General features: G+C 39.3%; 1 protein-coding gene and 1 long non-coding RNA gene across 2 annotated transcripts in view; both read left to right on the forward strand.

Moving 5' to 3' along the window:
* LOC119040665 (uncharacterized) overlaps nucleotides 1-17520 on the forward strand; it is a 59206-nt gene extending 41686 nt beyond the window's left edge. Inside the window, exons 4-5 of the long non-coding RNA XR_005080905.2 lie at nucleotides 2626-2714; nucleotides 17442-17520. This is a non-coding gene — a long non-coding RNA (uncharacterized LOC119040665). The remainder of the gene's footprint in view (nucleotides 1-2625; nucleotides 2715-17441) is intronic.
* Nucleotides 17521-18397: 877 nt separating this feature from the next.
* The window catches only part of PAFAH1B1 (platelet activating factor acetylhydrolase 1b regulatory subunit 1), a 75643-nt gene continuing 71626 nt past the window's right edge, over nucleotides 18398-22414 (forward strand). The window contains exon 1 of the mRNA XM_037133686.2: nucleotides 18398-18781. The gene's annotated coding sequence lies outside the window, so the exon portion shown is untranslated. The remainder of the gene's footprint in view (nucleotides 18782-22414) is intronic.

The raw sequence follows: 22414 nt of genomic DNA on the forward strand, positions 1-22414 counted from the left end.
AAGGCTAAGAGATTTGGTGCAACTGGGATCCAAGAGGATGGTCATTTAGACTAACCATGAGAAATGGTCACACGTCTCAACCCTGCTGTGTGAACTGGCCATGGACATGCAAACTTCATCCAGTAAAAGTGTAAGGAGAAATCTTTAGACTATTCCTGAGCTTCAACAAGAAAAATTCTATTACTAAATAGTCCAAATATCCAAAGAATAAACTGATTTGGTTTATGTGCTTGGTCATTTCTGCAACCCATTAGCCACCCTCCTTTCTCTGGGAAGCACACCCACATGTCACACCATTGGAGTGGGCTCTAGGGAGCCATTCTGCTACCACCTGGCTGCTGCCCTGGCCATGGCTGTTCATAGCAGAAGTGGACATGTTGTCCAGGTTGATGATGAGATTGTTTCCTTGGGGAGTTTAGAATTGGAATAAAACGGATGATCTATCTGCAGTTGACTGGAATTTTAACACGTGAATTGGGAGTTATACAGCTGTCATATTCTGCCTGTCAAATGGATCAGAGGAGAAAAGAAGCAGATTTGAAGAGAGCAAAGGAATGAAGCAGGGAGAGAGAAGCAGGGATTCAAGATTTTGCTTCTCTATTCTTGGTTCCAGACCTTTTCAGTGGCCTTGCTTCATACCTGGCCTGTGGAGCTGTGCAAGCACTTCTCTCTCCTTTAAGAATTGTATCTTCCCTCCCTCCTTTTTAAGCTAGCTCAAGTGAGTTTTTGTTACAACCAAAGAGTCCTAACTAATATAATAGAGGTAAATTGACTTATTGTGGAGTAGAAAGACTTGAAATCCCTTATTGGGATTTCAAAAGAGAGCTGACTTTTTGGTTCTGTAACTAGGAGACAAAAATTTCTCCCCTTTCATTTTTTGTAAAATAAATTGCATGAAAGGTTTAGGCCAGCTGAGTGAACATCAGCTTGGACAATGAGAACAAGGGGGAGTATTATCCGGGTTAGTCTACGATTTCTTTCCAACTGGGAAGGAGCAGGAAGGAAGAAGATGGAGAAAAGAAACTTAGGTAAAAGGGAAGCCAGTTCAGGATGAAAGGATAAGTCTGACATGGACTAGTGCCCAGAAAAATGTTATACATTCACATGTGGAGACTCCTTCACTTTTGGATTAAAAAAAATACTGATCAGGTGCCAGGTATTGTTTTGTTAATTAGGTAATCTCCACATGATAATCTTCTGACACATTTCCAGCCATTTCTCTGGAGCAGCCCTGTGAAATCTCAACTCTCTCTTTACAAACAGGATTAAATACGATGGCCTGTGTTCTCCTCCTCACCCAGAGTCTGTTTCTTTGCCATTCACTGTGATGAGCAGAATGAATGATGCACAAAGGCTGGTAGGACAATGGGGTGATTCATGGTTTGGGAAAATAGGGAATTGTCTCAGAGAGAACACTGGCCCTCCTTTTTGCTGGGGGCACTACAGTGTTTAGCTGAAAGCATCTTGTTTGGATTTGTCCAACCGGTGGATAAACATCTAAATGACAAGAGCACTATGGGGTTCACAAGGTCCCTGGGGTGCTTAAAAGAATCCTGAGAAATGCTGGCAGAGCTTGTGCTCTTTATAAACAAACAGAGAGAGGTTATTCAAACAGCTGTTAATTTCATTAAGAAGCCTCATTTCAAGGTCCCAGAGCAGGCATTTCTTTTTATGTCAGGATTATCTCTGAGTTTTATATTTGCATCTACTCCTGGTAGCTTAGTTGGGATGTTAGGTGCTAAGCTTACATTTGGATGGGTGTTTTGGCTTGGGCTTCAAAAAAGTATTTATCTTTAGAGCAGACTAAATTTGACCAAAATAAATCTGATGGGTAATTTAGGGCTAATTATGTATTTTTTGTTGGGATCATATTGTACATACTATTTTGTGATCTTTTCAATTGAGCGCTATGATATGAAAATACTAATTTGTCAACAAATTTTAACCTACAATATCACTTCTAATGAATGTGTTGTAACTGTGAATGAACGATCATTTAACCAGTCCCTTGTTAGATTGTTTTTAAGTTTTCAAGCTATACTTAGGTTGTTTTTAATTTTTCATAGCTATAAACCATGCTTCAGTAAAAATTGTTGTAGTTAAATCTGTGCGTTTTCTTATTTCCCTAGAAAAAATCGTGGGTTTTGATTTCTGGTTCAGAAGAGATGCATATTTTTAATGTTTTTGACTTTTGCTGAGAAACTGCTATTCAGAGTACAATTTATACTTCCTATAGGTACGAAAGTGCTTTCCTTCACACACACCTGGCTTTTCAATCAAAACTTAATTTTCTTGGTTTCTTAAGTTAATTTTCCTTGTTTTTCCAGGTAAGTGATCATATACCATATTTTTCTTACTGTAAGATGCACTCTCCCCCAAATTTTGGAGGGAAAGGGGAGTGCATCTTATCGTCTGAATGCAGCTTACCTGGCTTGCTGTGGGGGTGGGCAGCGGTGGAGCAGGGTCACAGGTTATTAAATATTTTACCACATTTTTTTGCTTCAAATTTTTTTTCTATTTTCCTCCTCTAAAACCTAGATGCGTCTTATGGTCCTGTGCCTTTTACAGTCCTAAAAATACAGTAAGCTACAAATAATGACTTTCAGTTTTTGTTTCATTTACCAGATGAACAAAAATTGCAAGAATTTATAATATTTCATTGTTGGTGTGGATATGGATAAATGGATGTTATCAAACCCTGTGAGCGTAAATTGGTAAATATTTTTGAAGGATAATTTGAGAGTATCTGTGACAAATTTTAAATTGCATACCCTTTGACCTAGCTATTTCAATTCTAAAAGAGTCCTTTACAGGTGAATGAAGATATATGAATAAAAGTATTCATTGAAGCACTTTGTTTTAATAGCAAAATAAAATTTAAAACAACTTAAAATTCATCAGTAGGGTGTAGTGAACTAAATTATGGTACATTTATGCTATGAAACACTGCATGGCCATTGAAGAGAACAAAGTAGATCTCCAGTACCAGTGTGAAAATTGGTCTATGCTGGTCTGTTTTGTTAATTTTAGAAAATGTTTTGCAGGATAATAATACATTATGATCCCAGTTTTATTTTTTCAAAATCAAAGTATATACACTCAGAAATATATATGCCTGAATATACATAGACAACTTTTTGTGGAAAGTGATTACCTCTGAGTAATAGAATTGAGAGAATAATGGGAAATGTTTCCTTTTTATTTTATATATTTTAAAATATTTGAATAAGCATTTTTTTCCTAAAGAGTATATTTCTTTTTAGAGGGAGGGGAGGGGATGGAGAAAGAAAGATTTTATTTCTTTTTACAAGGAGGTAAGGGGAGTAAGACAGGGGGAGAGAAACATCAATCTGTTGCCTCACACATTCCCCCAACTGGGGACCTAGCCCACACCCCAGGCATGTGCCCTGACTGGGAATCGAACCACTGACCTTTCAGTTCACAGGCCATTGCTCAATCCCCTGAGCCATGCCAGCCAGGCAACATTTATTCTTCCAAAAATGGGAAAAATAATTTGTTTCTTTTTCCCTATTTTAAAATATATTTTATTTAGTTTTCTTAATCATTAGCTTAGAATTTTAAAAACAGTTGTAACTAAGATAGTAATAGATGATATCCTTGTCTTGGTCCTGACTGTAATATTAATGTCTTTAATATTTTACAATTAATATTGGCTTTTGGTTCTTTCCTATCTTTATTTCTTGTCTCTGCCATTTTCCCTGCACGAGGCTCATTTCTAATACCGGGATTTGTATGGACTGGAGTCACAGGGAGCTCTGACCTCAACTGATAGGGAGAGAACAAGAATACATTTTACTTCTAGCAAAATTTACATAACATAGGGATTCAAAAGTAAATAGTGTAAGTTGGCAGTGTAGGCAGACATGGCTCTTCACACAATCACATCAAAATTACAACTAAAATATAGAACAAGTACCACTCAGAACCATCAGAAATCAAGTTGAGTGGAAGTCTGACAACTACGGAATTAAAGAAATCACCTACATCCAGATGCAGAATGGGCTGGTCCCTCACCCATGTATTGTGGATAAATATTCAGGAGGGTATCTCAGGAGTGAGCAGGCCCACCCCTACACCAGGCCCCAGAGCCCAGGGTTTTAGTGCCAGGAAGATATGTCACCACAACTTCTGCCTGTAAACACCAGCATGGATTGAGTCCGTGGAAGAAACTGCTGACGCCCCAAGCAGTTCCTCTTAAAGAGGAACTCACCTACTCAGACTCACTCCCTCTGAGCTCCAGCAGTGGAATAGCAGCTTGAAAGGCACCAGTGGTATACAGGGAGAAACTGAAGTGTCTGGCATCAAGGCAATGAGAGGCCATTGTATGAACCCTCCCCTGACAGAGGTGGCAAGTTGGTGCCATATCTGAGACTCCATCATCTGGCTAACACTGTTTGACCCTCCCTGTAGAGGCCTTGAGACTCTGCCCCACCCAATTTACAGGCCCACCCAAGCTGCTTTTCCCATATGAATGGCTGGTCTTGGCTCAGGCTTCAAAACTTCCTAAATACCATTGAATAAGCAACAGTTGGTATAGTGAGCCCCAGGCTCAGCACTAGCAGCAGCCAGCCTAGATTCACAGTTTGGCTTCACCTGGGAATCTCCAAGCCCAGTACAAGTAGCAGCTGTATTAGATTGCTTTATAGCTCAGGCAGGTCGTCCCCAGGTAAAACTCAGGTGGGGGCTGACCTTGGCCTGTACCATCCAGAAAACCCCAGAGCCTGCACACCCAGTGGGCAGCTACAGACCATATCAGAGCACAACCACCCTGCCCCCACACAGCATATCCTCCATGGAGGGCAGAGGGTGGTGGTCAGTGGTCACAGCCAGTCCTTGCAGCTGACTGGCTTGGTTAAATCCCTTCCATTGATCTGCTAACAGGAACCAAGTCTGAACTGCAGGAGGAGTTTGTACTAAGCCCATACAAAGGGTACACCTCCAGTACCCAGCTTGGGTGACTGCAGAGGCTGCGCCACTGGACCCTATAGGACACCTACTACATTGGGCCACACCACCAAGACAGAGTCAAAGCTGTTCTACATAATACATAAAAACAAACACAGGGAGGTTGCCAAAATGCGGAGACAAAGAAACAGGGCCACAATGAAAGCTCCAGAAGAAGAGCTAAATGAAATGGAAATAAGTAATATATCAGATGCAGAGCCCAAAACACTGGTCATAAGGATGCTCAAGGGACCTAGTGAGGACCTCAGCAGCGTAAAAAAGATCCAGTCGGAAACAAAGGGGTTCACTAATTGAAATAAAGAACAATTTACAGGGAAACAACAGTAGAGTGGTGGAGCTGAGAATCAAATCAATGATTTAGAACATAAGGAAGCAAAAAACAACCAATCAAAACAGCAAGAAGAAAAAGGAATCTGAAAAAATGAGGATAGTATAGGCAGTCTCTGGGGCAATTTCAAGAGGTCCAATATTCACATCATAGGGGTGCCAGAAGGAGAAGAGAAAGAGCAAGAAATTCTAACTCTATTTTTAGAAATAATGAAAGAAAACTTTCCCAATTTGGTGAAGGAAATAGACATGCAAGTCCAGGAAGCACAGAGAGTCCCAAACTGGATTGATGCAAAGAGGCCCACTCCAAGACACGTCATAATTACAATGCCAAAGGTTAAAAATAAAGAGAGAATCTTTTTTAAAACTATATTTTATTGATTATTGTGTTACAGTTGTCCCATTGTTGCCCTGGCTGGTGTAGCTCAGTGGATTGAGTGTGGGCCTGCAAACCAGAGGATTGAGGTTCAATTCTCAGTCAGGGCACATGCCTGGGTTGCAGGCCAGTTCCCAGTAGGGGACGCACAGGAGGCAACCATACATTGATGTTTCGCTCCCTCTCTCCTTCCCTTCCCCTCTAAAGCTAAATAAACAAAATCTCTAAAAAAATTTTTAACTTTGAAGGAATGATAATTTCTATGCTACTCTTTTGCAAATATTCTCATATAAAAATGTATAAATTGGGTTGTCTTTATTGCTGATTTGTAGTTCTTAATATATTATGAATATCCATATGCTAAGGTACAACCATGTAGTAGAATGTTTTTCAACTACTCAGTGGGTGTGAGCTTAGGCACTGTGGGTTTACATTTCTCCAAATATTTGAAAGAAGTCCATGGGAGAGGATGGGTTGGACACAAAGGAAGAAGCACTGCCAAGAGGCTGAAAGAGTGTCTCCTGGAGAAATTAACTTCTCTGGTTTTAGTCCTTCACTCCTACTCTTTCTACAGTTGGTTATGTGAGCCAGTACATTCCTCTTTTTGCCTCAGCTACTTCAATTTGTATTTGTTCCTTTTAACCAGAAGAGTACTAAAACAATGCTTATGAAAAATGATACTGTAAAATCCCAGGTGATATCTTGACTGCAACTTCTTGAGAGACTGCAAGCCAGAAGTGCCCAGGCAAACTGCTTTCAAATTCCTGATTCACAGAAACTATATGACAATAATGTTTATTGTTTTAAAAAATGATGTAGGCCCTGGTCAGGTAGCTTAGTTGGTTAGAGTGTTGCCCCCATATGTCATGGTTGCCAGTTTGATCCCCAGTCAGGGCACGTAGAAGAATCAACCAATGGATGCATAGATAAGTGGAATGATAAATGAAGTCTCTCACTCTTTCACTCTTCCCCCTTTCTCTCTCTAAAAAATTTACTGAAAGAAATTAAAGAGGACCTAAGTAAATGGAGAGATATGCAGTGTTCATGGATTGAAAGATTTTTTTTAAAAGACAATAGTACCGACAGCAATCTACAAATTCAATACAATCCTTATCAAAATTTTAATGGCTTTTTTTGAAGAAAGAGAAAAACCCATCTTAAAATTCATGTGGAATTTAAGGAATCTGAAGTAGCTGAAAATAGAAGAATGAAGTTGGAGGACTTACACATCTTAATTTTAATACTTACTACAAAGCCACAGTAGTCAACATCTTGTGTTACTAGCATAGAGCAGACATAGACCAATGGTGTAGAAGGGAGAGCCCAGAAATAAACCTTTGCATATATGGTCAATTGATTTTCATTGTTGTTCCAAAATTATTTAATGAGCAAAGGACAGTCTTTTCAATAAATGGTTTTGGGGAAATTGCAAAAGAATGAAGTTGGAGCCTTATACCAGATACAAAAACCAACTCAAAATAGATCAAAGTCTGTTTTGAATTGAGGGCTTTTAAGTTATAAATTCAATACTCTTAATAGCTATAGGTTTATTTGAATTACCTATTTCATATTAGGTGAACTGAAATTTTGTTCCTCAAGGAATTGGTTCACTTCATCTAAGTTGTCAAATTTATGTGTGTGGAGTCTTTCATATTATTCCCTAATTATCGTTTTGATTTCCGAAGGGTCTGTAGTTGTATCCCCTTTTCCATTCTTGATATAGGTAAACTATGTCTTCACATGCCAGTTAATTTTATGAAACTAGTATTATCCTGATATTAAAACCAGGAAAGTACATACAAAAAATTACAGGCCAATATTCCTCATGAATACATACACAAAAATCCTCAACAAAAATGAGCGATTAGAATTCAGCATATAAAAATAATTACTTATCATGGTCCTAATGGGATTTATTTCAGGGATGCAAAGGCTATTTCATATGTGAAAATCAATCAGTATAACCTAACATATTAATAGGTTAAAGAAGAAAAATCAAATGATCATAACAGTTGCTGTAGAAAAATCATTTTACAAAATCCAGTCCCCTTTCATGATTAAAAAAAAAAACTCTCATAAAAATAGGAATACAGCCCTGGCTGGTGTAGCTCAGTGGATTGAACGCGGGCCTGGGAACCAAACAACCATGGTTCAATTCCCAGTCAGGGCACATGCCTGGGCTGCAGGCCAGTTCCCAGCAGGGGACACACAAGAGACAACCATACATTGATATTTCTCTTCCTCTCTCCTTCCCTTACCCTCTAAAGATAAATTTTTTAAAAAAGTGATTTAAAACTTAAAAAAAAAAAGGAATACAGAACATTTTCAACTTGATAAAAAATACCTGCTAAAACCCTAGGGCTTAACATGGAAAGTATGAATGCTTTCTTCCACCGATTGGGAACAAGATAAAGGGAAACATCAATTTGTTGTTCCACTTATTCAGGCATTTACTGGTTGATTCTTGTATGTGCCCTGATGCGGTGGTAGGGAGGGGGGTTGAACCCTCAACCTAGGCTTGTTGGGATGGTGCTCAAACCAACTGAGATACTCAGCCAGGGATACTCTAATCACTTTTACTCAACAAAATGCTGGAAGTGCAATAGGCAAAAAAAAAAAAAAAGAAAGAAAGAAAGAAAAGCAATATAGACTATAAAGGAAAAAATTAAAATGTCCCTATTTCAGATGACATGATTATCTACATTAAAAATCCCAAGGACTCTCCAAAAAAACCCTCCTGGAATCAATCAGTGACTTTAGCAAAATTGCAGGATATACAATAAACATACAAAAATGAATTGCATTTCTATATATAAGTAATGAAAAAACATGGTCACCAATGTTAATAATACAATTTATTTCTAATCACTCAAAAAAGAAACTACAAAATAGTTAGGTGTAAATCTAATAAAATGTGTATAGAACTTTATATACGGAAATCTACAAATTGCTGTTGGAGAAAACATCTAAAGAAAAGGAGACACATATGGTGTTCATTAATTGGAAGTTTCAATATAGTAAAGATGTCAATTTGATGTACAGGCTTATTGCAACTACTATTAAAATCCCATCAAGTTTTTTTTGTAGATATAGACAAGATTTTTTGGCAATTTATATAGGAAGGCAAAGGAATTAGAAGAGCTAAATCAATGTTGAAAAAGTAGATAAGAGTAGGAGGAATCACTCCTTTTCAATGTTAAGTTTTATCATACAACTACAAGAATCAAGACTGTAGTATTGATGCATTGAAGAGAAGGGCCTGGGGTGTGAGAGAAGCAGGTGTGACTGGCTATGAAAGGGCAATAGGAGGAATCCTGTTGACGGAAATATTTTGTATGTTAGTTGTATCAATGTCAATATCAGTTTGGATATGGTACTACAGTTTTTTAAAAAAGATTTTACTTATTTATTTTTTTAGAGAGAGGGGAAGAAAGGGAGAAAGAGAGGGAGAGAAAGATCAATGTGTGTTTGCCTTTCACAAGGGGACACCTGGTCCACAATCCAGACGTGTGCCCTGACTAGGAATCCAACCGGCAACCCTTTGTTTCAAAGGCCAGCACTCAATCCACTGAGCCACACCAGCCAGGGAGGATATGGTACTATAGTTTTTTAAAAGATGTTACTATTGGGGTAGAGTATAAGGGTATAAAGAATCTCTTTATTATTTCTCACAACCAACTGTATGCCAATCTACAATTATCTCAAAATTAAAATTCTGTAAGTAAGCTAATTATTTTAAATTAGCTGGAAAAATATCAGAAATAAAAAAGAATTGTTTCATCCAAAATACCTATGGTGGCCCTGTGAAAAACACAAGTACAGTGGGCTATTTGGCAACCATTAAAAGATTGTGCTTTTGAAGATCATTTAGTGTGGCATGGGAAAATGTTAACTTTTAACCTTCAGTTAAAAGCTATTAATATTAAAAACTGCATTTAAACTAAGATTCTGATTTTGTAAAAAAAAAAAAGATTATATATAAGCCCAAAATTGAAAGGATGTATATAATTTTTTTCACTGTGGTTATAGCTGAGTTATGGAATTCATTGGGATTTTCACTTTTATTATGTTCTGCATTTTCCAAATTTTTTGCTGGGGTATAAATCATCAGTCTATGAAATGAATACTTAGTGAGAAGGAAGAAGCAGTCTTACAGATAAGCAGGCGGTGGGTTGTGTGGGATACGGGCCTTCTGTCTCAAATGATTTCCCATCTCAGCTGTCAGTGCTCCCACTAACCTGTTTTCAGTCCTAGAAAATTCACGTTTAAAACAGGGCCCAGCCCTGGCTGGTATAGCTCAGTGGATTGAGCACGGGCCTGTGAACCAGACAATTGCGGTTCGGTTCCCAGTCAGGGTACATGCCTGGGTTGCAGGCCAGTTCCCTGCAGGCCAGTTCCCAGCAGGAGACTCACGAAAGGCAACCATACATTGATATTTCTCTCCCTCTCTCCTTCCCTTCCCCTCTAAAGATAAATAAATAAAATCTTAAAAAAAAAACAGGGCCTAATTTTACAAGGAAGGTGTTTGGAATAAAATTTTACATATTTTAAGAATATATGTATCAGAAGTGTTTTTGGGGAAAATAATATTATTTTGTTTACCTAAGTACAATATACTGGAATCCAGGAGGAAATCATAAATTCTAAATGGGCAACCATCACTGACTCACTTTTTAAAAAGTATGGATTTAGCGTTCCAATTTTCTTAAATGGAGAAATGAACCTGGTATGATTTGTGAATGCTGTCTTAGATGTACAGTGAGATGACAGCAGTTTTCTCTTATAGGTGTAACAGGGTGGAGGGAGTGTCAGTTGTGCCCTAGAGCAGCTACTTCAAACAGGGAAGTGCTGTTTATGTTTTTTTGCTGTTCTAACATATATGTGGGCATTCTGTACAATATTTTTTTTTAATGGGAAAATGGATGTTTTATTTATTTGTATTTTTTTTCAAATTTTTTTTAATTTATTTTTTTAAATTGATTATGCTGTTACAGTTGTTCTATTCCGCCTTCATTCCCCTCCACCCTGCTCCCCCATCCCCACCATTACCCCCCTTTAGTTTATGTCCATGTGTCTCAAGTCCTTTAGGTTCTATATTTCCCATGCTATTCTTGCCCCCCCATCTATTTTCTATCTACTGTCTATGCTACTTATTTTCTGTACCTTCTCCCCCATCTCCTCCTCCCACTCCCCTGTTGCTAACCCTCCTTGAGATCTTCATTTCTATGTTTCCACTCCTGATCTAGCTGTTCTTTTAGTTTGCTTTCGTTTTAGGTGTGGTTGTTAATAACTGTGAGCTTGATGTTCTTTCACTGTTCATGTTTCTTTAACTTCTTTTTCTTAGATAAGTCCCTTTAACATTTCATATAATAAGGGCTTGGTGATGATGAACTCCTTGAATTTGATCTTATCTGAAAAGCACCTTATCTGTCCTTCCATTCTAAATGAAAGTTTTGCTGGATAGAGCAATCTTGGTTGTAGGTCTTTAGATTTCATGACTTGGAATATTTCTTTCCAGCCCCTTCTTGCCTGTAAGGTCTCTTTTGAGAAATCTGCTGACAGCCTGATGGGGACTCCTTTGTAGGTGACTGTCCCCTTAGCTCTTGCTGCTTCCAGGATTCTCTCCTTCATTTTAATTTTGGCTAATGTAATTATGATATGCCTTGGTGTGTTTCTTCTTGAGTCCAACTTTTTTGGTACTCTCTGAGCTTCTTGGATTTCTTGGAAGTCTATTTCCTTTGCCAGATTGGGGAAATTTTCTTTTATTATTTGTTCAAATAAGTTTTCCACTGGTGGTTGTGTCTTTCCCCCTTCTGGTACCCCTATAATTCGGATATTGGAGCGTTTAAAGATGTCCTGGAGGTTCCTAAGACTCTCCTCATTTCTTTGAATTCTTGCTCCTTGACTCTTTTCTGTTTGGCCATTATTTGGTTTCTTCTGGTCCACTCCATTGATTTGAGTCCCAGTTTCCTTTTCATCTCTATGGGTTTCCTGTGGAATTCCATTCATTTCCCTTAATTTAGCCTTCATATGTTTCTCTAATTTGTGGCTATAATCAACCAGATCTGTGAGGAAGCTGATGACCAGTGTTTTAAACTGTGCGTCTGAGAGTTTTGCTATTTCTTCGTCGCTTAGATTTATCTCTGGGGCTTTGAGGTCTTCCTGCGACATTTTTGGTCTGTTCTGGCCCTTTAAATGTGAGAAGCGGTGCCTTGGACTCCCTGGTCGCTGGGTTGTGACGCTGTATGTGGGGGCGTGGTCAGAGCGGGGAAATGGCGGCGCCCTCTACTGCCGCTTGCCACGGGGACCGCCGCCCCGGTCCAACCGCCCACTCCCTCGCCTGTCCGCTCGCCCGCAGACAGGCAATCGCAGTCAACACGCAGCACCGCCTCCCCACTGTCTCCTCAGCAGTCGCTCACCCGGTGGGTTGCTCCGTCACTCGCTAGGTCCAATCCTGCGTTTGGAACCCGTGCGTCTGGATTCGAGCGTCTGGATTCCGCCCCTGGGTCTGTCCGACCGGAGTCCTCCTGTGCAACCCCTCACGAGACGCTGGTTTTGCCCCTTACCGGTCGGGCTGAAGAATTTGTTGTTAACGGACTTCCGAAAAGTTCAATTTTCCGTGTTCTGGCTGTGTTTTCTGTTGCTAATATTTAGTTGTCTCTAAACTTGGTTGTGTGAGAAGGCATGGCACATCCACCTATACCTCCATCTTGGCGGAAGTCCTATTTATTTGTATTTAAACTTATGAGCCAACCAGCCAAACTGGTAATATGATGATACAGCAAAATACAAAACATCTATCACAAATACTTGAGTAATAAATTGGGGTTGGTAGTAAAACAGCAAAAGGGGCAGAGGAAATCAGTTAAGTATATTGGAGCTTAACCTCATTCTACTGAACTGAGGTTTGTAATTGGCCTCCCAATCCCAGAAAACACACGTAATCTTTTATCACACATCTTTGTACTTTTACTTTCTATTCTTTTTTTTTTTTTAGAGGGGAAGGGAGGGAGAAAGAGAAACATCAATGTGTGGTTGCTTCTCATGTGGCCCCTTACTGGGGACCTGGCCCGCAACCCAGGCATGTGCCCTGACTGGGAATTGAACCTGCAACCCTTCAGTTCGCAGCCCACACTCAATCCATCCGTACAATATTTTGTTTGGAAAAAATAAGCTTTGGAAAAAAAGAAAGTCCGAAAACCATGATTTAGAGTAATGTCTTGATATAACTTAGCATTAGTGGTTTTCTGGACCATCATTTGGAGATCTGGAATTCAGTCCTTCCTTTTTCTGCACTGTCAGTCAATGGTGGAAGGAGGGACAGTAGAATTAGCAACTGGGAGGGGATAAGAGTATGTTATTGAAGGGAGCAAGGAAAGTTCTCTTCGGAAGATGAAGGTTATTAGTATACAATGCCACATAAAAACAATATAAGGAATTCCACTGCAAACAGGACAGACTAGCTTCAAAACATTCAAATCCAGTCCAGATGATCTTCCCAGGCTTAGAGACCAAATATTTCTTCCTTCACCTCTCCACAGCCCTCACCTACCTTCACGTCTCTTTCATATACAAATAGTCCTTTTCAGCTGTACTGGAACCACTTCTTGTTCCCAGAACTTGCCTTCCACATTTTTAACTCCATATATTTGCTCAAACCATTCTTTCTACCTGCATTGCCTTTCCCTCAGACCTGTACTATCTAGTTCAGTAGCTGCTAACCACATGGGCTATTAAGTACTTGAAATGTGGCTACTGTGGATTCAGATATGCTATAAATATAAAATGTGAATACATTGGATTTCAAAGAGTATGAAAAAGGATTAAAAATAAGTTCATCTTTTTAAAATGTGACTACTACAAAATTTCAAATGGTAGTACATTGCTGTCTCATAATATATTTCTATTGGGCAGTGCTGCTGTAGATCCAGGGAGTTTTACTGCTACGTATTGACCTGAAGGACATTTTGACTCAGCATTTGTGAATCCAAGTGTTTTTTTTTTAATTTAATTTTATTTTTTTATTGATTATGCCATTACAGTTGTCAAGTGTTTTAATGAGAATTATACTAACCAGTGAATTTTTAGGGAAAGATGTATTTAGTATTAGCAGAATTAAACCACTTCCACTGTTTCTATTTTCATTTTGATTTTAATTAAATATTTTCATGGGGATTGCTTTTCTTCTCTAGTTCTATATTTTTCGAACCATAAAATGCACCTATGTTTTAGAGGAAAATAGGAAAAAATTTGAAGCAAAAAATGTGATATTTAATAACATAAATAACATAATATTTCACCAATGTAAATGTAAACAGAACTCAACAGCAGCATTAACAACCATTATTCCTCCCAATTTGGCAGGGGGAAGTGTGTCTTATAGTCTGAAAAATACAGTAATTTTACAAAGGGCATTCCACATGTTTATCAGGGTTTTTGTTTTATTTTGTTTTTTGCTTTAGTCCCTTTTTTATGTTTTTTGTTACTGGGAGTATCCTTTTGTGATCATGATCTTGGCAAAATGCAATTTTCCTGGGTCAAGTTTTGCAGATAAAATATTTACTGTGTGAAGTTTTAGCCATTGCCACTTATATATGGTACAAATCATTTCCACTAGTAATATTAACTTTAGTTGGGTAAAAGACCAATTGTTCTATTAATTTTTAAACTTAAGAATAAGAAAATTGTGGGCAGATCACAAATAAACCAGGATAGTTCTGTTATCCAAGACTGCTTAATTTTATTGCTTGTCCAGTTTCCCCATAACTTACTACCACTCAGTGTCTTTGGTGAGGGAAAGATCTGGGTCAAAATATCCTTAAGAAATTATTGTTATTCTTTTAGGTGTAATTATGGTATTGCAATTGTTTTTTAAAAGTTTTTTTGAGAGATACACATTAAGCTATTAATGAGTGAAATAATGTGCTATGTGGCATGTCCTTCAAAATAATGAGGGGGAAATGAGTGGAAATATAAGTGAAACAAGATTAGCCATGAGTTTATAATTGTGAAACCTGATGGTGGGTATATGAGATTTTATTATATCATTGTGTCTGCTTTTGTATATATTTGAAATTTCCCATATTAAAAAGGTAAAATAATAGAACTGTTATTTGTTAAAAGTCTTTAAGATCAAAAGTCAGGGGTCAAAATGTGCTTTTTTTTTTGTCCTTACCTTTATCCACAACTGCAAAAATTAAATCCAAACTCCCTGCTATGTTCTCGAGGCCCTGCATTATCTGATTCCTACCTGTCTCTCTAATCTTGTCTCCTGCTACTTTTTTCTCTGCTGGGTTTTTCAGGAAGTAGAATATGAATGGTGTCCCTAAACCAGTATGGTCAAGAGGTCTTCTTCCTCACCATCATTTCACTCCATCTGCCTGGACATTCTTTCATTTCCTGCCTTTGTACTTGTTTCTTGATCTGGAATCCCTTAGCTACTCAAGTCTCAGCTTAAATGTCACTCACTCCTCAGAAATGTCTTCTCTTACCACACTCACTACGGCAGTCCCTTGTTTTTCTCCACTTCATTACTGTATTGTCTTTACAGCTTGTCACCTTTTTTTGCCTATCTTCTGCCAGAATATAAACTCTATGAACTCAGTTTTTCTTAATCTGTTTTGTTCATCAGCACCTAGTACAGGGTCTGGTATATAGAAGGCATTCAATAAATATTTGTTGAATGAATTAATTAAAACTCTAGCCATTTTTAAAGGTCTGCTTTAAATCCCTTCATAAAATCTTGAGTCCTTTAAATGAGAATTAATCTTTTACTGTACTAGGTGTACAGACACAAAAGGGAAGAAAGTTTGTTTCACCCCTTCACCTGTTCTGCTGTGGTAAAACCCAGAATGAATATTTTTTTGTATTGTGTAAGTTAGCACTTTAAAATTATTTTTCTATATATATTTTAAAGGTTTTAGATTACAAAGTGCTGGTTATAAATACTACTTCTATGTCCAGCTGAGAGTTTCAATTTTTTAATAGCCTTTAATTTGTTTCTATGGCTTCCCAATGCTCATGACACATGTGCCATGATGCTGAGATGAAGAATGACTGGTTTAGTTGGACTTGCCTTCACTGACGTGTCTGTGCTTTGGGGAAACACAGGGACACAAATTAATGAGCTAAAATCTCCTGGACCAAGTCTGTTACCAGTGGGGTCATGGTTCTTTTTCAAATGATACATGTAACTTGTAGGCCTGCAAGTGACCTCCTCACCATTTGCAAATTTCTATCAAATATACACATAGAGCAATGTGTTTGTCTATAAACAGAGGATAGTTTAATTCCCAAAACAATATTTTAACATTTGTGCTCACTGTAAAAATATTTTTGCTCTGGAGCTACTTTTAGAAGACATTTTGTCCTCTCCCCAAGAGCAATATTTTTGGAGTGTTTCTTTCAATTAGCTTATTTGCAGAATTGTTTAAAGTAACATTCATTTTATAACAGCAATTGAAACAAATGTTTCCATTTTGAAAATGTCTGCTGGAAAAATAAAGATTTGCAATTCAGATGAATGGGAAAATTGTTAGATTGTTGTAAGTAAAATGGATGTTTATACTTAATTTTTTTAGAAACATCATCCAAAATATTCATTATTAAATGCTTCCTGGATGGATGTAGTAGGTTTTGTGTAAGTCCTTATGAATTATGATTGACAGTATAAATGCCCTAATTTTCCATTCTCAATAGACAAGTGTTGATTAAGATGGATCTGTAACATTATCAACTGAAAAGAAAGTGGACAGAACCAGAGCGCATTGCTCCATATCAGGTTAAACATGTGACAGTTTTATTTCTGTTCAGAAAAATTATTATTAAGGAAGAAAGTTTTCATACATTCCTCCCAAGTGAGTTTATTGGGTTTTTTTGAAGGGTTGCTATAGAAATATAAACTGATATCAATTTGGTACGTGATAACATTTAAAAATATTCTAAATACATAAGTCTATGAGCCCAAAGGTTCATAGGATTTATGTTACCTACTTATATTAAATCAGTGTTTATAAACGTGATTCTGGTTCCTTTTGGGCAATTTTGTTGGCTTTTAGAACATTTGTTTTAAAAAATTAAGAACTGATTTACTCAGCTGATTAAATATTAAGTAGTGTGATATCAGGCAATAATAAATATTTTAAAAAACAGAAATGAACCAAAGGTAGATTCATAGAACAAGATGTGTAAATTTATTTCATGTTTATTGACTTACTGGACGAAGCACAAACCAAACCTGTGCCTCATCTTGTTCTCATCTACCTAGAGAATGCCATAACTGTAAACCTGGAAAAGACCTTCCAGAGATCATCTGATTTTCATCTCTGCCTTAATGAAGGGGAAAACCCAGACCTTCCAGACAATTTGCTCATGTTCCTCTTGAACTCCTCCAGGGATAGACAACCTTTCTTGATAAAAGGAATCTTGTTTTGGTATCAAGCTATGGTAATCGCTACAGGAGTTACCTGTGATTCCCCACTAAGGCAAAGTATACTTTACGAATGCAACATCCCCTCTGTAATTCTCACAAAAGCCTTACAAATTAGTCATTTAAGTCTATTTTATAGAGAATCTCAGGCCAGAGAAGAGTCATTTAGCCAAGGTGCTATTTCTGGTTAAGTGGCTGATCCAGGATTCACACCCAAGTTATCTCTTTCATTAACTGAGTTGCTTCTTAAAGGTAGTGTATGTATTTCTCTATATAAAGGGAAGTAATAAAATAAATGAACATAACCCTAAACTTTTGTTTCAGGAAGTTTCCTTGGACAATGCAAATTAATGATGAAGTATTCACACTTGAAGAATATCTATCACATACTGAATGATTCAGGACCTCCAATCTGGCCTCTTTGAAATCGAATGTGCCTCTCTTAATAAATTGACTACAAATCCCCCAGACTGGTCATCAGTATTTCAACCCATAATTTAGCTACACACACACACACACACACACACACACACACACGCACACACACGCACGCACGCGCGCGCCTTGTAGGGAAAAAGTTCCAAATCTTTCTTTGGGCTTCAGTTTTTAGACTTCCAGACTTTGAGATGTTTGTGTGTGTGTGACTAAGGAAAAGAACAGCTGAATCACTTCTAAAAGTGAATCCTCCCAATTAAAAATCTATAATAAAAGCGAAGATAATTGCGCGTTCCATCAGCCTTTCAACCTCAACAACTCTTCTCCCCAAGCGAACCCAACCTACTTCCATCCCCCAACTCCAAACTGGGTAATAAACCCAAAGGCTAGAGGTAGAAGAATCGACAGCTTGGCCCAGGCTCGGCTTTATTCTGAAGCCAATCGGGGCCCCGGGATCCAAGGATGCCCACGGTCCGGCTGTCAGCCGTGGGGAGCGGGCTAACGTCGTTTATGGGCAAGAGCTGGGCGGGGAGGCGAACAGAGCCGGAGTTCGTGAGGCGCCAGAACAGTCAGACACGGGTCTAGGGAAAGAGAACCAAGAGACTATTTCCAAGGTTACCGAAGTGTGCGGGGCGCGAGAAGAGCCTAGTGCGCAAACTCGCTCACCAGCTCCTGGGTACCGCCGAGCCGCACCAGCCGGCTACCCGCCTGCTAAGCGGAAAACAGCACTTCTCAAGCCGGGCCCAGGCCGGCGCATGCGCCGCAGCCCCTCCCTCCGCTCTCGGTCCTCTCCCCTCCCTCTTCCCAACGGGTCTGGGGCGGCGGCGGCGGCGGCAGCGCAGTGACGTCAGGGCGTTGGGGCAGCTCCTGTGACAGACGGAGCTGGAGCGGCGGGGTGGCGGCGGAGTCTGGCGGCCGAGATAGCTAGTGAGCTAGCGAACGAGCAGCGACCCCGGAGTCTAGGGATCAAGAAGGAGGAGGGGAGCGCCCGGGCGCGAGCGAGAGAAACCGCGAGCGCCGGGCTTGGGTTCGAGCCCCGGAACGGCTGAGGAGCCCGTCCGCTCCCCTCCCCTCCCCCTCCCGGGGCCCGGGCCCAGCGCGCCATCCTCCCCCTCCCTCCTTCCCTCCCTCCCTCCTTCCTCCCTTCCCTCTCCCTCTCCCCCTCCCCCGCCGGTGGATGGGAGTGAAGGACGGAAGAGGCCCTGCGGTGGCGGCTGTGCGGCGCTCCGGTAAGGCGACAAGGGTTTACGCCCTTCTCTGTCTTCTCCACCGCGCTCAGGCGGCCGCGGGCCGAGCCTGGCGGCCTGACGATGTGGCTGCGCCGGTCCCCTCCCTCCCATTCTCCCCTCCCCCTGCCGCCGCCTCCTTCTTCTTCTCTCCTAGCTCTCAAAATGGCGGCCGCGACGGCCGTTGAGTGAGACGCCCGAGAGGAGGGGCACCAGGCCGCTGAGGGCGCTGCCCTCTCCTCCTTCCCGGCCCGGGTTCTGGGGTGTTAGGCCGCTGCAGCTCCACCCGCGGCCCTCCCCGGGAAGGGATCGCCCTCCTCCCTCGGTGACTTAGCAAGAAAAGTATTCCTCGGTAGAAAGGGCGTGGAGAGCAGGTCGCTCTCCGATCCTTTCCCCGGCCACAGAAAGCGAGCTCGGCTTTCCCCACCCTACCCACTGTTGACTGCTCGGGGACCGGGCCCAGCCTAGCGCCGCCGCGGCACCCACAGGCCTTCCAGGAGTTCTGTCCCCCGCCTGTCCTTAGGATGGGGTTGACCTGAGGAGGATGGCCAACCCCTTCTCTGGCCTTGCTGTTTGGTGGTCCAGCCTTCTCATCCTCTAAAATGAGCGGCCGGGCCCGCCGAACCATCTGCAGCATCCACCCACCAAATGAGGCAGGATTTTTTTTCTGCCATTGGCTTCTCAGACGGGAGTTGCCTTTTGACGTTGTAACACTGAGCTTCGAGGCCCTCAGCTAATTCCCCTTCATCTAATCTCCCCACTCCTTGAAGAAACGCAGTGCCTCCTTCCTTAGCCTCCCAGGTGAGACGTGCTTTTGAGATGGTGGGCGAATTTTAATCTACCTCTCTAAGCATACGAGTGGACAGGAAAAAGAGGTTTTTAATGTCTGCGATAAGAGAGAGCAAGGTGCCTTGGCTTTGTTATTCTGTCTTCAGTGACTTGGCAAGAAACTCCTTGGGAGGAGGGCAGGAGATTTTCTGTTTGGTTCTGGGTCCAGTTTATATCAACCCCTTGGTTGGGAAATTGTGCTTTTGAAGAGAAGAATCAGGTTTGTGGTTCTCAATGGGCGATGTCCTGCCAAGGTCCCCCTTCCCCCTTTCCTTAAGAGGCAATCTGGAGAGAATGAAGATATTACTGATCCGGCCGCTACTTAAACACACAGTCCTTGAGATTCATAACATTTCAAAGACTAAACAAAATGTGTGCCATTTTTGGTAATTCTATTTTTGATGGGGAGTGTATTGTTTAGTGTGATTTTCATTTGGCCTTTCATATGTCATCCCTCCCCTTTTGCCACAGTAGTATTTGCTTAAATATTTATTTATTTATTTTTACAGCCGGGTGTGATTGCTTGTGGGGTCTGGTCTCTTAATAAGGAAAATTTCCTGCTTGTATATGTTGGTAGTAATATAATATTAAACATATAAAAAGCTTTTACTTAAATTTTGATTTAGATCTATGGTGTTAGCTTTTAATCTCATGGGGATCTTTCAGGACACAGTTTTTGCAAAAATAATTGTCAGTTGCAAGTTGCACTTTTTATTAAAGCAGAAGAGTAATTTGTATTTAGAGTGATTTATTTTTTCATATTCTATTATAAATGATCATTGTTTGGTTTGTTCATAAGGGGATCCAAAACACATTTGAAGCTTTTTTAAAAAATCAGACTAGAACCCAATTTTTCACAAAATATTTCTGCATATATTGATTTTGATGGAGCTACCCCTGTTATGGTACCCCTGTGGCCCCCTTTTTAAAAATAGGCTAATATTTATGGATGCTGTGAACAGCCATTGAGCCTGGGTGGAGTAGGAGAGCAGAAGCTGTGAAATGCTAGGTGTAGATTGCTCTTTCATAGCATTTTCTCTCTTTCTTATGTTTGTAAGGTTATTTGGTGCTAATTGATGCTACTAGAAAGGCATTTTTCTGTAGTAAATCTTAAAATTTCATGTTTTTAATTTCCACCCTTTTTGCAAGGTGGGTATTGAATAATTGAGGTAAAAAGCAACGTTCGTTTTCTAAAGCAGACACTTATTGTCTATACGAATCTGTATATATATACACACCCACACATTTATATGTGCCCTACTTAATGTTTTTTATTGTTTTAGTCAAGTAATTGTACATTAATGAATGCCAGAAATATTTGGCTAGAAACATTGTAGAAATCTAATAAGAGTACTACAGATATTTTCTTTTACTTTAGCTTACATTAAAACAGTAAAGCTGTGATTTTTTAAAATGAATATCAAAGATGAGTAAAAACGGTAAGATAATTTGTGGTAAAGGCTTGTGCGTTGTCCCTTGAAAGTGTCCTTTTTGTAAGGTCCTACCATAAGAGAGGGAAGGTTACTTTAATGTTTCTTATCAAGCATTCATAGCAATAGACATCTTCAAAAGAATGTTGAATTCATGTGGTAACTGATTTCAGTGAGCCTTATAACTCTGTGTGTTATATTTTTATGCTTTTGTTATTTTTAATGTGATTAGAAAGTATAGTAAGGAATGAGTAAGGTTAGGAATGGCAAGTCACTGTTATGTGTCTGACATATCCCCATCCCTAGTATTTGTAGCTATAGAAGTACACCAAGAGTAGTGATTTTTTTTTTTTTCAGTAGATTACTAGTTGATTGGGAGCTTAAAATAATGTGACTCAAGTACACAAGAGATTTGAATATGTTTCTGGAACAGAAAAATCAGTATAATAATTTTTAGTTTTCTAGCTAGAACATCCATGTTTCATAGTCTATACTTTTTTAATGTAAATATTTCCTGTGTACTAAATTATATAAATATAAAAGTATAATGCAAGAATATATATCAAATACATATGACTACTTTTTGGTATGTGGTTCATATTATTCACAACTTATTTTAGTAAACAAGCCATGGAAACTCTGGAAGTTATCAGCATTGGGATGGAGATGTCTTTTAAAAAGCAATCCCAAAACAAAATATTAATGCAATCAAACTGAATTTTCCAATTCTTCCCATTGAGTTCTAAACCAGTGAATCATGCACTCTTTTGCCAAAAGGACTTGGAGACTTGATTTTAAACTGAGCTGGCCATGTCTGCAGTGCTTCTGAAAGATTATTTTACTTGCCTCTAAGTCTCTTGTGAAAATATTTTATGACAGGCAACCTGTTTCATGTACATTGAAAAAAGAGTTAAGTTTGAAGTGGAAATTCTTTGCCACTCTGTCATCTATAATGCAGCTGTAGTTGTTTTTTTACTTAAAAAGTTGATCTGTTTAGAATAAAATTTATGGTATACAAGTTCTGAAAAGAAAAAAAAACATCTACTCTTTTGAAGATGCTTAGTTATAGACTAAATCCTAGTTACTGAAGAACAAATATTTTGAGCATGTTTCTTCATGAAGAAAGATACTGTATTATATAAGCCTAATAGTTAACTGCAGTGAAGGCTTTTTGCATTATTTTGGCCTTGTTGCTGCTTTGGTATGACATTACCAAATGTCTACCATTTGGTAGTTTGGGCTACTCATTTCAATGGAACTTTAGTTTAGCTTCTGCTATGGGTATAATCTTTAAACTTGCTATGGCAGTTATAGCCTTAATTGATATTTATGAAATGTTTTTATACTAATTGGATAGAGACATCCTAAGTGCTTATTA

This window comes from Artibeus jamaicensis, unplaced genomic scaffold, assembly GCF_021234435.1.
Source record: "Artibeus jamaicensis isolate MK-2021 breed Jamaican fruit bat unplaced genomic scaffold, CSHL_Jam_final contig_2790, whole genome shotgun sequence".
In the NCBI taxonomy this organism is placed as follows: Eukaryota; Metazoa; Chordata; class Mammalia; order Chiroptera; family Phyllostomidae; genus Artibeus; species Artibeus jamaicensis.